The following is a 12821-nucleotide window of genomic DNA, read 5'->3' as shown; positions in this document are numbered from 1 at the left end:
AGTCGCAAATGACTCGACGGCACATAACAACAACAACAACCCTACCCCCTGCTCCCAGTTTGCTTTTCTCATTAAAAATATTCCTTTTTTGTTGCACAATGTTATCCATAGGGTTTTTAAGGCCTAGTATTTGAAAAGTGGATAGCTAATCCTGCTGTTCTGAATCCTGCCTATTATGGTGACCCTGCCAGTATTTTAAAACCTTTAGCATAGTTTCCAGCATCACAGCAGTATTCAAGGCACCACATTAAAGCAAACTGACAGAAAACTGGTGAAGATTTATTTTTAGAACTGCTTTATTTTTACAATTAGTTCTTACCATGTAGTAAAGTCTTTATGCTTGCCCAGAAGTTTTATTACACCTGTTTTCCTTTTGCATTGCTACTTTCCAGAAAGTGTCTAAAGAAGGTGGAGGGAATATACAGAGTCACTGTACCAAAACTGATAAACATTGAAATGTTTCAGGAGGTACCATAGGATCAAGAGCCAGTGGTAATGAAGAAGTTTAAACTTCACTGCAGGTACTGGCAAAAAACTAAGGCCCCAAGAATCACTAGGATACCAACTGACATGTTTCAAATAACAGATGAAGCTGTGGACATGCTCACTAGAAAATCTGGAGGACAGCTGCCTGGCCAACTGACTGTAAGAGATCCATTTTGGTTCTTGTTCCCAAGAAAGGTAATCCAACAGAATGTGGAAATTATTGAACAAAAGCATTAGTATCACGTGCAATCAAAATATTCCTGAAGATCATAAAAAAAATTACTTAGAACAGTACATTGAAAGAGAACTTCTAGAAGTTCAAGCTGGGTTTAGAAGAGGCCATAATGTGGAGAAACTGGAATCCTTATTCACTGTTGGTGGGAGTGTAAAATGATGCAGACACTATGGAAGGTGGTATGGTGCTTTCTTTAAAAGTTGCAAGTAGAAATACCATTTGACCGAGCAATTCCACTACTTGGAATATACCCCAAAGAAACCATAACTGCCACCCAAGCAGATACATGCACACCTATGTTTATCACGGTTTTGTTCACAGTAGCAAAGAGTGGAAACAACCTAAATGCCCATCAACAAATGAATGGATAGAGCTGCTGTGGTATATTCACACAATGGAATACTACATTGCATTGAAAAACAAAGAACTCATGAAATAGTATTCAAAATGGATGACTCTGGAGGATATTATGCTGAGTGAAATACCTCAGTCACAAAAGGACAAATACTGCATGGTGTCACTGTTGTCAAATGGGCCAAACATAGGAGTTGGTGAGAGACTGAGAAAGATGGGATAAATTATGTATACTGCATTGAAACCGATGAGAGAGAGAGAACTGTTTAAAAGGTTTATATGATTAGGTATTATTGTTATGACAGGAGTCCAGAACGAGGGCTGCATAGTGGAGTGTACTTGGAGGGAGGGATTGTATAACAATGAAATAATTTTTCTTTTACTTTTCAAAGAGAAGAGCAATCTGGAGGGGAGGGGTGGGCAGGGAGAAAAGTGCAACAATGAATGAATGGAAATCCAAGATCTCTGTAAATTTTCATTAAAATTAATAATAATAATAAAAATTTAAGAAAAAAATGAAGAGGCTATAGCACCCAGCACCCAGGGATGTCATTGCTGAGATGTCAGATGGTTCTTGGTGAAAGCAAAGAATACCATAAAAAAAGTCTACTTTTGCTTTATGAAAGGCACCCAAGTGTTGAGGACTCTCCTTCAAAGGGTCGCTATGAGTCGCCTGCGACTCAACGGCACTTAACAACAACAACAACATGGAAAGACATTTGATTTATAATTAGGATCATAACAAATTGCAGCTAACGTTGAGAAGAATGGGAATTGCAGAACACTTAATTGTACTCCTGTGAAACCTACACCAAGAAGCTATTGTCTGAACAGAGCAAGGAAACATTGCATGGTTAAATTAAGAAAAATGTGTATCAGGGTTGTATCCCTTCTCCATACCTATTCAGTCTGTATGCTGAACAAATCACTAGATAAGCTGACCTCTATGAAGAAGAATGTGGTATCAGGATTGGAGGAATGCTGATCAACAACCTACATTATACAGATGACATGCTTACTGCAGAAGATTAAAGAATACAGCCATCAATACGGATTACATCTCAACATCAAAAACAAAAATTCTCCATACTGGTAGAGGAAACGTTTGAAATTGTCAACAGTTTCATCTTATTGAATCCACAATCAACACTTTTGGAATTAGCAGTCAGGAGGTTAGGAGATATATTGTATTGGGAAAGTCTGCAGCCAGTGGCTTTGCCGAACTACTGAGGAACAATGACATCCTTTAGAAGACTTAGGTGCACCTGATTTAGACCATGGTCTTTTCAATAGTTTACTATGCATCTGAGAACTGCTGGAGGAGAGAGTATTGAATATCCCATAGATCCAAAAGAACAAACAGCTATGTCTTGGAGAAAGTGCAGCACGAATGCTCCTTGGAGGCAAAGATAACAAAACTTTGTCTCACATACTTTGGACATATTGTTGTTAGATGCTGTCAAGTTGAATATGACTTACACTGACCCTATAAACAACAGGATCTGAACACCGTCCTATCCTGGGAATATTGTTAGGAAAGAAACATTTTTTCTCACATACTTTGGGCATGTTGTTAGGATAGGTTACCTCTTGGAAACGGACATCATGCTTGGAAAGAGGGAGGGTAGGCAAAAGAGAGAAAGACCCTCAACCTGATGGGTTGATACAGTAACTGTAGCAATGGGCTCAAGGAGATTAGAAATGATGAGGGCTACATGGGAAAGGACAAGGTTCAGATCTGTTGGTCACTATCAGTCATGATCAACTTGATGGCACCTAACAACAGCAACAACACTGCTGCTTATTTTGTTTCAGTGACTGCACTGGAGGCATTGACAAAATATAGAGAACTAGGAATTGTGTAAACAATAATTGTAGTGTTTCATCAGACAGATGCAACTCTGGACATGCTGTCATCTATGCTAAGAAATTTGGGAAGCAGCTACTTGTCTAACTCACTACTCCAAAGAAATGATGATCTAACAGACTGTGGAAGTTTTTGAACAATATCTTTAACATCTTGTCGAATGCCTTTACTTAATATATTAAATAATCTTGCTGAAGATCATTAAAAACAGCTAGAGCATTCCATTGACAAAGTAGTGTAAAAAATACAGGCTAGATTCAGAAGTTATTATAGAACAAGGGGTATCATTGCTTATGACAGATAGATCTTGGCTAAAAGCAGGGAAAATACCAGAAAGATATTTATCTGTATTTTATTGAATACATAAAAACTTTTGACTATATAGGTAATAAGAAATTATGGATGACATTGAGAGGAATGGAATTTCCAGAACACTTCACTGTGCTCATGAAAAACTTGTACGTAGACCAAGTAGCAGTCATTTGAATAGAACAAAAGAATATCGTTGTTATGTGTTATCGAGTCACCTGTGACTCATAGCAACCCTAAGTACAAAGCTCTGAAGCCTGCCCTGTCCTGAGCCAGTCCCATTGACCCCTACTTACCTACTTCCATTATCCTAATTACTGTATCAATCCATCTTATCCAGAGTCCTCTTCTCCTGTGCTGCCCCTCCACCCTTCTGAGCATGGTGTCCTTCTCCAAGGATTGGTTCCTCCTGGCCAGAAGCACAAAGTATGTGAGATGGAGCTTCAAAATCCTAGCCTCAAGTAGAAACTTGATTTCACTCTTTCCAAGATGGACCTATTTGTTTTTTTTTGGAGGTCCATGGTATGTCCAATACCCTTCTCCAGCACAACAACTCAAAGACATTGATGATTTTTCTTTCTTCCTTAGTCATTGTCCAGCTCTCTGGTACATAGCAAGTAACTGTGAAGAGTATGGCCTGCATCAGGTGCACCTCAGTCTCTAGACTGACATTTACATAATACAATTAATCTTTTAATTTCCTGACTGCTGGTGCAAAGAATGTTGATAGTGGAGCCAAACAAGCTGTGATTGTTAAAACCTCAATCTCGTCTCCATCTATGATGGTGCTGCCAAATTGCCATGAGGTGAGAATTGTTTCTTGATGTTGAGCTTCAATTCACAATGAAGATACAGGGTAGCAAGCAATCACTGTTGGAGAGGATAAGGAGGGTGGGAACTCTCATACACTATTGGTGGGATTGTACAATCACTCTGAAAGACAGTTTGTTGTTTTCTTCTCAAAGTTAAGCATAAAAACTCTGTATGACCTAGCATTTGACAACTAGGAATGCACCTCAAGGAAATTAGAACTGAGACACAAATGGAGATTTGTACATAAATGTTCACAGTAGCATTATTCACCATCTCAAGAACATGGAAACAGCCCATATGCCCAACTACAACTTAATGGATTGAGAAATTGTGGTACATTCATACCATGGAATACTATGCAGCACTCAGGAGCAACAGTTTAAAAATATACTTCATAACTTCAGAGAGACTGGAGAGCATTATGCTGAGTGAACTAACTCAGTCTCATAAAGACAAATACTGCATAAGACCATTATTGTAAAAATAGAAGGACAATTAGTAAAACATATGTATGGGAACCCAAGGGGGAAAAAGGGTGGGAGCAGAGGGGTGATGATATGTAGGGGGAAAACCACAGGGTAACATGGTTTGGTGGATGGAGAGGAGTGGGAAGAATCCGGGTGAAAAGACAGGGTAATGATGATTGATGGTGATTAATTTTATAATACATAAGGCATGAGAATGTATGAAACAATATTAATCAAGAATAGTTTGAAACACAAAGTACGCAAACTTTGTAAGCAAACCAATTAAAAAAAAAAAAGAAATCTGGAAGACAACTGCCTGGCCAATTGACTGGAAAAGATCCATATTCTCATTCTAAAAAGAAGGGGATCCAACAGAGTGCAGAAATTACTGAACAATGCCACTAATATTACATGCAAGTAAAATCCTGCTGAAGATTGTCTGAAAACTACTGGATCAGTACATCGATAGAGAACTACCAGTTGTTGAAGCTGGTTTTATAAGAGGCCATGACACTAGGGACATCACAGCAAATGTCACATGGACCTTGGCTGAAAGCAAAGAGTACCAGAGGAATGCCTATCTGTGTTTCCTGACTATACAAAGGCATTTGACTGTGTGTATCACAACAGATTATGGCTAACATTGAGAAGAATGGGAATCCCAGAACACCTGATTGTACTCATGCAAAGTCTATAGCTGGACCAGGAAGAAGTCAAACAGAACAAGGAAACACTATATGGTTCAAAATCAGGAAGTAAATACATCAGGGATGTGTCCTGTCTATAACTTTTCAATCTGTATGTAGAACAGATCATTCAGCAGGCTGGACTTTATGCAGTAAGCAGATGACACAATCTTGCTTGGAGAAACTGAGGAGGACCTGAAGCATATGCTACAGAAGGTCCAGGACTGCAATCTTCAATATGGATTGAAATTCAACATCAAGAAGACAAAGGTTGTCACCACTGGGCCAACTGGCAGCACCATAATAGAGTGGAAGAGATGGAGAATTTGTTAGCAATTTCAGCTTGCCCAATTTCACAATCAACATTCTTGGCACCAGCTGCCAGAAAATCAAAAGACCAATTGTATTAGAAATATCTGCCATCAAGGACCTCTCCAGAGAGTGCTAAAAGAGCAACGATGTTAGTCTAGAGATTAAGATGCACCTGATCCAAGCCTTGGTCTTTGCCAATACTTGCTGTGTACCAGAGAGCTGGAGAATGATTAGAGATAATAGAATAAGAATCAATGCCTTTTAATTGTGGTGCTGGAGAAGAGTATTGAACATAACATGGATTGCCAAGAGAACAAACAGGTTTGCATTGGAGAGGGTGAAAACAAATTCCTCCTTCGAGTCAAGGGTTTTGATATATTGATATACTTTGAGCATGTTGCCAGGAGGGACCAAACCTTGGAGAAGGACATTATGCTTGGAATGATGGAGGGACAGCGCAAGAGGGGAAAACCCTGGGGAAGATGGAATGACACAATAATTGGACTCATGGTAGATATGTCAAAGGCAGTGAGATTGGCTCTGGATAGGACAGAGTTCAGAGCTATTATAGATGGGGTTGTTATGAGTTGCAAGCAACTTAAAGACACATAACAACCACATAACTGCACTAGGGATCTTTGATGGCTTAGTGGTAAGGGCTCGCACTACTAACCCAAAGTCAAGGGGTTTGACTTCATATCAGCTGCAAGGGAGAAAGATAGGCAATCCCCTCTTGTGCAATGAAGAGCTTCTGAAAACCCACTAAAGGTAAGCCCTGAGTTGTTTCTGACCTGATAGCACAAAATAACAACAGTCATTGGACTTATGACAGTTAAAGGCAAATGTTATAATTTCTTTAAAAGCTCCTGCATTATTTTCAGGGTATTATACTGATTTTTGGAAGCAGGAGTGGCATCCATATCCTAAATAACATGCATTGGAAACTCTATAAACTTTGATAAATGTCGATAGTTGTAGAAAGGCCTCAGGCCTTTTTGCTCATAGTGTCGCTATGAGTCATGCTCAACTTGGAGGCAATCAACAACAACAACATTGATTTAGGTTAATGAAAAATTGCCCTTACATAGATACACAACATGATACACTTCTTGATAACTGGAAGTGAAGAATACTAGAACAATAAGAATGATGCATGTGGTATTAGAAGGAGTAGTATTTAAAAACCTCATAAAACTAGTTACTTTGTTTTAAATTTATCAAAACAAGTGAAAAATTTTATTAAGGTAATGCAAAGGAGGCATGGTTGGTAAGAGATAGCTCAGCCAATTGGAAGAGTTAAATAGAAAAGTGAAGAAAGGGGGAGAAACACATCTGGAAAATCATGGGTGGACCCAAACCTTATGGCATGCTGCCAGGAGGAGAGAGTCAAAACTAGTTAGGTTTGTTTTTCAAAATTTTGTTTCTGAGTGCTTCCAGACATATCTACATCTCTACTGTAAGATATGTTTCTCAATTACTTCAATGGAATAAACTCCCAGCCCTTGGAGGTGAATGGAATGTTGGAAAAGCCTCCACAAATTAAAATTTAAATCACAAAACAGCATCAGGTCCTTGGGTTCAGATTGCCTTCCCTGTCAGTTGCAGGCAGCATTCCTGATTTCAGGTTTTATAACCCCTTATTTCTCCTGTCCTAACCTGGCTTTATTACTACTTTGGGTCATAGTCATAAGTCATCTTTGTATTTTTCTGCTCAAAAATCCACCGTTTTCTTGACTTGTCTAGCTTATTACAGCATCAGCATAGCTTTGTCATATTATTATGTAATATCATGTTGTTAGGTGCCGTGAAGTTGCCTGCAACCCATAGCGACCCTATGTACAACAGCTCTGAACCCGGTCCTGTTCTGAGCCAGTCTTGCTGACTCTGACACACCTACCCCAATTATCCTGTTTACTGTGCCAATCCATCTTATGTGGGTTCTTCCTGTATTGTGTTGTCCCTCCACCCTTCTGAGCATGTTGTCCTCCAAGGACCAGTCCCTCCTGGCCAGGTGCCCAAAGTATAGTAAATGGAGCTTCTTATGGTAGTTTCAAAATCCTAACCTCCAAGGAGAAACTTGTTTCTGACTTCTCTAAGACAAACATATTTGTTTTCTTGGCTGTCCATGGTATGTTCAAGACTCTTTCCCTGCACTGCAACTCAAAGGCATCAATTCTTCTTCTGTCATCCTTAGTCATTGTCCAGTTCTCTGATGTATAGCAATTAATTGCAAAGACCATGACCTGAATCAGGCACACCGTAGTCTCTAGACTGACATCTTTGCTTCTTAGTACTCTGGAAAGGCCCCTGATCATAGATTTTTCCCAATGCAATTTGTCTTTTTTTTTTTTTTTTGAGAGCAAGATAAAGAAACTGAAGTTTGTTAGATGTTCATAACAGACTATGAACGGGTCAGGACAGACTGACCCCATTTTTATTTTACAAAAATATATCTTTTGTACGGGGAGTGGGGTTTAAAGAGCTGATAATGCATTCCTTCTAATCGCTATCTATTTAGCTATCTCTTATCTTTTGAGTCTGTTTTTTGCCACATTCCTTGACAGTCTGTTTTTAGTCATATAGCCACATTCCTTGAGGGTTGATTTCTATTGTTATATTGCCACAGTCTTTGTCAAGACCAGTTCTGATTGATCTCCTTTGTCATCATGTCCTTTGCCATTCCCTGCCACTCTCTGCAATTTGTCTTTTGATTTCCTGACTGTTGGTGCCAATAGTATTGATTGTGGAACTGAGATAGCTGAAATTGTTAATAACCTCACTCTCTTCTTCATCTATCACGGTGCTGCTAATTGGTCCAGCAGTGAGAATCTTTGTTTTCTTTGATGTTGAGCTTCAATCCATATTGAAGGCTACAGTCTTTGACCTTCTGCAGCAAGCACTTCAGGTCCTCCTTAGTTTCAGCAAGTAAGATTTTGTCATCTGCATATCTCAGGCTGTTGATGAGTATTCCTCCAATCCTGATGCCACATTCCTCCTCATAATGCACAGCCTCACGAATTATCTGTTCTGCATATAGATTGAAATGGTATGGAGATAGGACGTATCCCTGATACACTCCTTTACTGATTTTGAACCATGTTGTGTTTCCTTTCTCTGTTCTGAGGACTGCTTCCTGGTTTGAGTATAGGTTTTGTATGAGCAAAATCAAGTGTTCTGGGATTCCCATTTTCCTCAAGGTTAGCCATGATATATTATGATCCACACAGTCAAATGTCTTTGCATAGTCAATGAAACACAAACAGACATTCCTTTGATACTTTTTGCTTTTGGCCAAAATCCATCTGACATTGTTGATAAATGTCTCTAGTGCCATGGTCTCTTCTAAACCCAGCTTGTATTTTTTGGTAGTTCTCTGTCAAAGTACTGTTCCAGTTGTTTTTGGATAATCTAAAGCAAGAATTTGCTTTCATATGGTATTAGTGATATTGTTCAATAATTTCCACACTCTGTCAGGTTTTTTTTTTTAATGGGAATAAATATGGATCTCATCCAATTAGTTGTTAGTTGTCTAGCTGGTTGTCCTTCAGATTTCTTGGCACAACCTGATGAGCACATATAGGACAGCGTCTGTTTGTTGGAGTATGTCAATTGGTATGCCCTCAATTCCTGGGGTCTTTTTTTGCCAGTGCCTTCAGAGCAGCTTGAACTTCTTCACCATAGGCTGTTGATCATGTAGTTTCATGAAATTCTTCTGTGTCAGGCAACTCTTTTTGGAAAAATGACTCTGTGTACGTCTTCCATCTTCTTTTGATGCTTCCTGGGTCATTCAACATTCTGCCCACAGGAGCCTTAAGTATTGCAACTCTAAGCTTGAATTTGTTCTTCAGTTTCTTCAGTTTAAGAAATGCCATGCAAGTTCGGCCCTTTTGATTTTCTGACTCCAGCTTTTTGTTGTAATTCTTTGCTTTGTCTTCCCAAGCTGTCCTTTGAAATCTTCTGTTCAGCTCCTTAACTTCTTGCTTTCTTCCCTTTTCTTTGGCTTCTTGGCATTCTAGTGCAATATTGAGAGTCTTATCTGACATCCTTCTCGATCTTTTCTTCCTTTTTGTCTTTCATGGATTGTATTATTGATATCTTCCCACTGCTCATCTGGTCTTTGTTCATAAGTGGTTAAGTCTTCAATTCTGTTTCTGAGATGGGTTTTTTAAATTTTGGTGGGATAGACTCAAGGTTAACTGTTGGGTCCTGTGGAGTTGATTTCACTTTCTTTAGCTTTAGTTTGAACATTCATCTAAGTAGTTGATCTTCTTGTATAATTTCAAAACCTGTGAAATGTAGAATGGGACCTGGCTAAAGGAACACTGAGGAGCTATTGTGGGAGCCTAAGGGAGAGAAGGGCACTGTTTCTTCTCCACTCTCCTTGTGGTGCTCATGTCTTCAGCCAAGGCTTTGGTGAGAGTAGAAGACAATAACATCTTGTAACCGTAAAATGAATGTCTTTCCGAATTGAAATTCAATTGATTTTTAACTTTGGTTTATCCCTAGGTTGACGTCTCTGCAAGTATCATCAGGAAAGAAACTTATGGAGACAGAGATCTTTCTGCAGCAAAGATAATTTGGAGGAAGACTTTGAAGCAGTGGAAGTTGGTGACTGCTTCAGGATGGAAATAATTGCATTTTAACCATGATGTCTTTCGGCAGAAAGCAAAATGGGCCAGAAAGCGAATAGGAGTGGAAAAAGTTATGACCAGTACATTTTAAAGTCCCCCAGACCCATTCAGCCTTACATCTGCTCGACTCCAGATGATTTTCACGAAGAGAGAGACTTTTTGGCAAACCACATCTTCCCTCAGCTTAATGAACTCTGTGCTGCCCGGGGTACGTATTTCAAAGCTGTGGACCTGAGGTGGTCCCTCTTGACGACAGCCGAGCCCTTGGCCTCCAACCTGCTTAGGCAGCATTTGTGTCTCCATTCTCTGCATCTGAAGCTCTGTCTCGACTATGTGAATAGCTGCCTTCCCTTTTTCATCTGCCTGCTGGGCCAGACATACGGAGATTTCCTTCCTGACTATTCCCCTTTCAAGTTCGCCAAAGTCACTAACTTCTCAAGTTTATCCAGAGTAGAACAGAATCTCTATGTTGCTGCAAGAAATGGCTACCCTTGGGTCCTGGAGAACGCCTGCTGCAGCTTGACTGAGTTTGAAATCATCCAAGCTGCGTTTCTGAACGAGCCGCGATTTCACTATTTCTACTTTAGGTCTGGAACTGGGCTGCTGAAGACTTCAGACGAGAAGGAGGAGGTGCTATCTTCATTTTCTTTGAACACTGATAAAGAAAAAGTAAAGATTGGGAAGCTGAAGGCCAAAATTATCAGAAAAGCGCTCCCAGTCCGATTTTATAAAGATCTTCCCGAGTTGGGTGAGCTGGTTTTCAAGGACTGGTCGGCTGTGATAGAAAAGCTTTATCCTTCCACCATAATGACTAAAGATCTAGGTCAGTAGACATAGCCTTAACCTACTATTATTATTATTATTAATCTATTATTAGCATAAGTTTAATATTTTAATGCCTTCTTTTGTGGAAAGCTTTTTTTTTCTTATGAAAGTAGAATTTTAAATTGTGATTTATTTCTCAATGTGTAAGTTCAATACCCATTTTTCGAGGAAAAAGTGTGGTTCCACTAAAATGCTATAATGGTCCAGAAAGCTACTAATAATTCCAGGAAATCGAGAAAACAGGTGGAAATTAAAAAAAAAAAAAGCACAACTTTCTAGGAGCATGGCAACCTAAATGAAAGGCATTTTAAAAGTTATTTGAAACTTTCTATGATATTGAAATAATTTAGGCTTATTGACGTGCTCTTATTGCATGCATTTAGCAGGTTTTTTGAAGCTGAAAATAAGAGCAAATACATTGTTGTTTGGTGTGGTGCCAGTTCCAACTTACAGTAAACTTGTGTACAACAGAACAAAACAAAACTGCCATTCTTGCAAGGTCTGCGGCCCCTGAGTCCATTGCTGCAACCAGTGTGTCAATTGTTGAGGGTCTTCCTGCTTTCTGATGACCTCTTATTTTTTTACCAAGCATGATGTCCTTCTCCAGGGACTAGGCCTCTCTTTATAACATGCCTGAGATACAGGAGATAGTCTCACAATCTTCATTTCTAGTGTGTATTCTGACTGTATTTCTTCCTTTTTTTTTAAAAAAAAATTATTGTGATTTTAATGAAAGTTTACAGAAAAGTTGAATTTTCATTCAATCATTTTTGCACATTTTCCTCCCAACTGCAGTGAAGTGTATGTCTTGTTTGAGTTTTGTGCAGAGTTTTTCAATTTTGCCAACACCTTTTGTTAAAGAGGCTTTTCCCCCCTAACTTCAATTATTTCATTTCCTTGTCAAAAATCAGTTGACCATAGGTAGATGAGCTGATTTCTGAGTTCTCAGTTCTATTTCATTGATCTATGTGTCTGTTGCTATGCCAGTACCATGCTGTCTTGACTGCTACAGCTATGTAGTAGGATTTGTGGTCAGGGAACAAGATACCTCTTTCCTTGTTTATCTTTTTCAGTTGTACTTTATTGATATGGGGTCTCTTTCAGATGAAATTGGAAATTGCCTTTTCTTTCAGTTGAAGAATGGAATTGGCAACTGTATTGGATTGAATTAAACTTGTAGATTGCATTTGGTAGAATTATCATTTTCACAATTTTGATTCTTCCTGTTTATGAGCATGATATATTCTTCCATTTCTCCAGGTCTCTTTTTGTTTCTTGTAATTTTAAAATTTCCTTCAAATAGGTCTTTTCTTGTTTCTAGTTAGATTGTTCCCAGGTATTTAATCTTGTGGTTAGCTATTGTGATGGGTATTGTTTTTCTTAGCTCCATTTCTGTATTCCCTTTGTCACTGTTGTTGTTATGTGCCGTTGAGTTGCTTGTGACTTATAGTGATCCTATGTACAACAGCCCTAACCTTTACCTATCCTGTGCCAATCTCACTATCTCTGACACACCTACCCCCACTAATCCAGTCACTGAATCAATTCATCTCGTTGGTGGTCTTCCTCTTCTGTGCTGTCCCTCCACCCTCCCAAGCATAATGTCCGTCTCTAAGGACTGGTCCCTCCTTACAACATGTCCAAAGTACGTTAGACGAAGCTTCAGAACCCTTGCCTCCAAGGAGCCGCCCAGTTTAATCCTCTCCAGGATGAATCTGTTTGTTTTCCTAGCAGTCCATAGTACCCTCAACACTCTTCTCCAGCACCACAGCTCAAAGGCATCAATTCTTCTTCTGGCCTCCCTAGTCATTGTCCAACTCTCTGATGCATAACAAG

At 39.2% G+C, this 12821-nt stretch overlaps 1 pseudogene; it reads left to right on the top strand.

The window, feature by feature from the left end:
• The first annotated feature begins 10199 nt into the window (after positions 1-10199).
• Positions 10200-12821, top strand: part of LOC102846797 — a 170217-nt pseudogene continuing 167595 nt past the window's right edge.

The sequence above is a fragment of the Elephantulus edwardii genome, unplaced genomic scaffold (assembly GCF_000299155.1).
Source record: "Elephantulus edwardii isolate Elephantulus edwardi_28Jun2011 unplaced genomic scaffold, EleEdw1.0 scaffold00068, whole genome shotgun sequence".
Lineage (NCBI taxonomy): Eukaryota > Metazoa > Chordata > Mammalia > Macroscelidea > Macroscelididae > Elephantulus > Elephantulus edwardii.
Note: the sequence above shows the minus strand (reverse complement) of the source record. Positions and strands in the feature narration are given on the sequence as shown.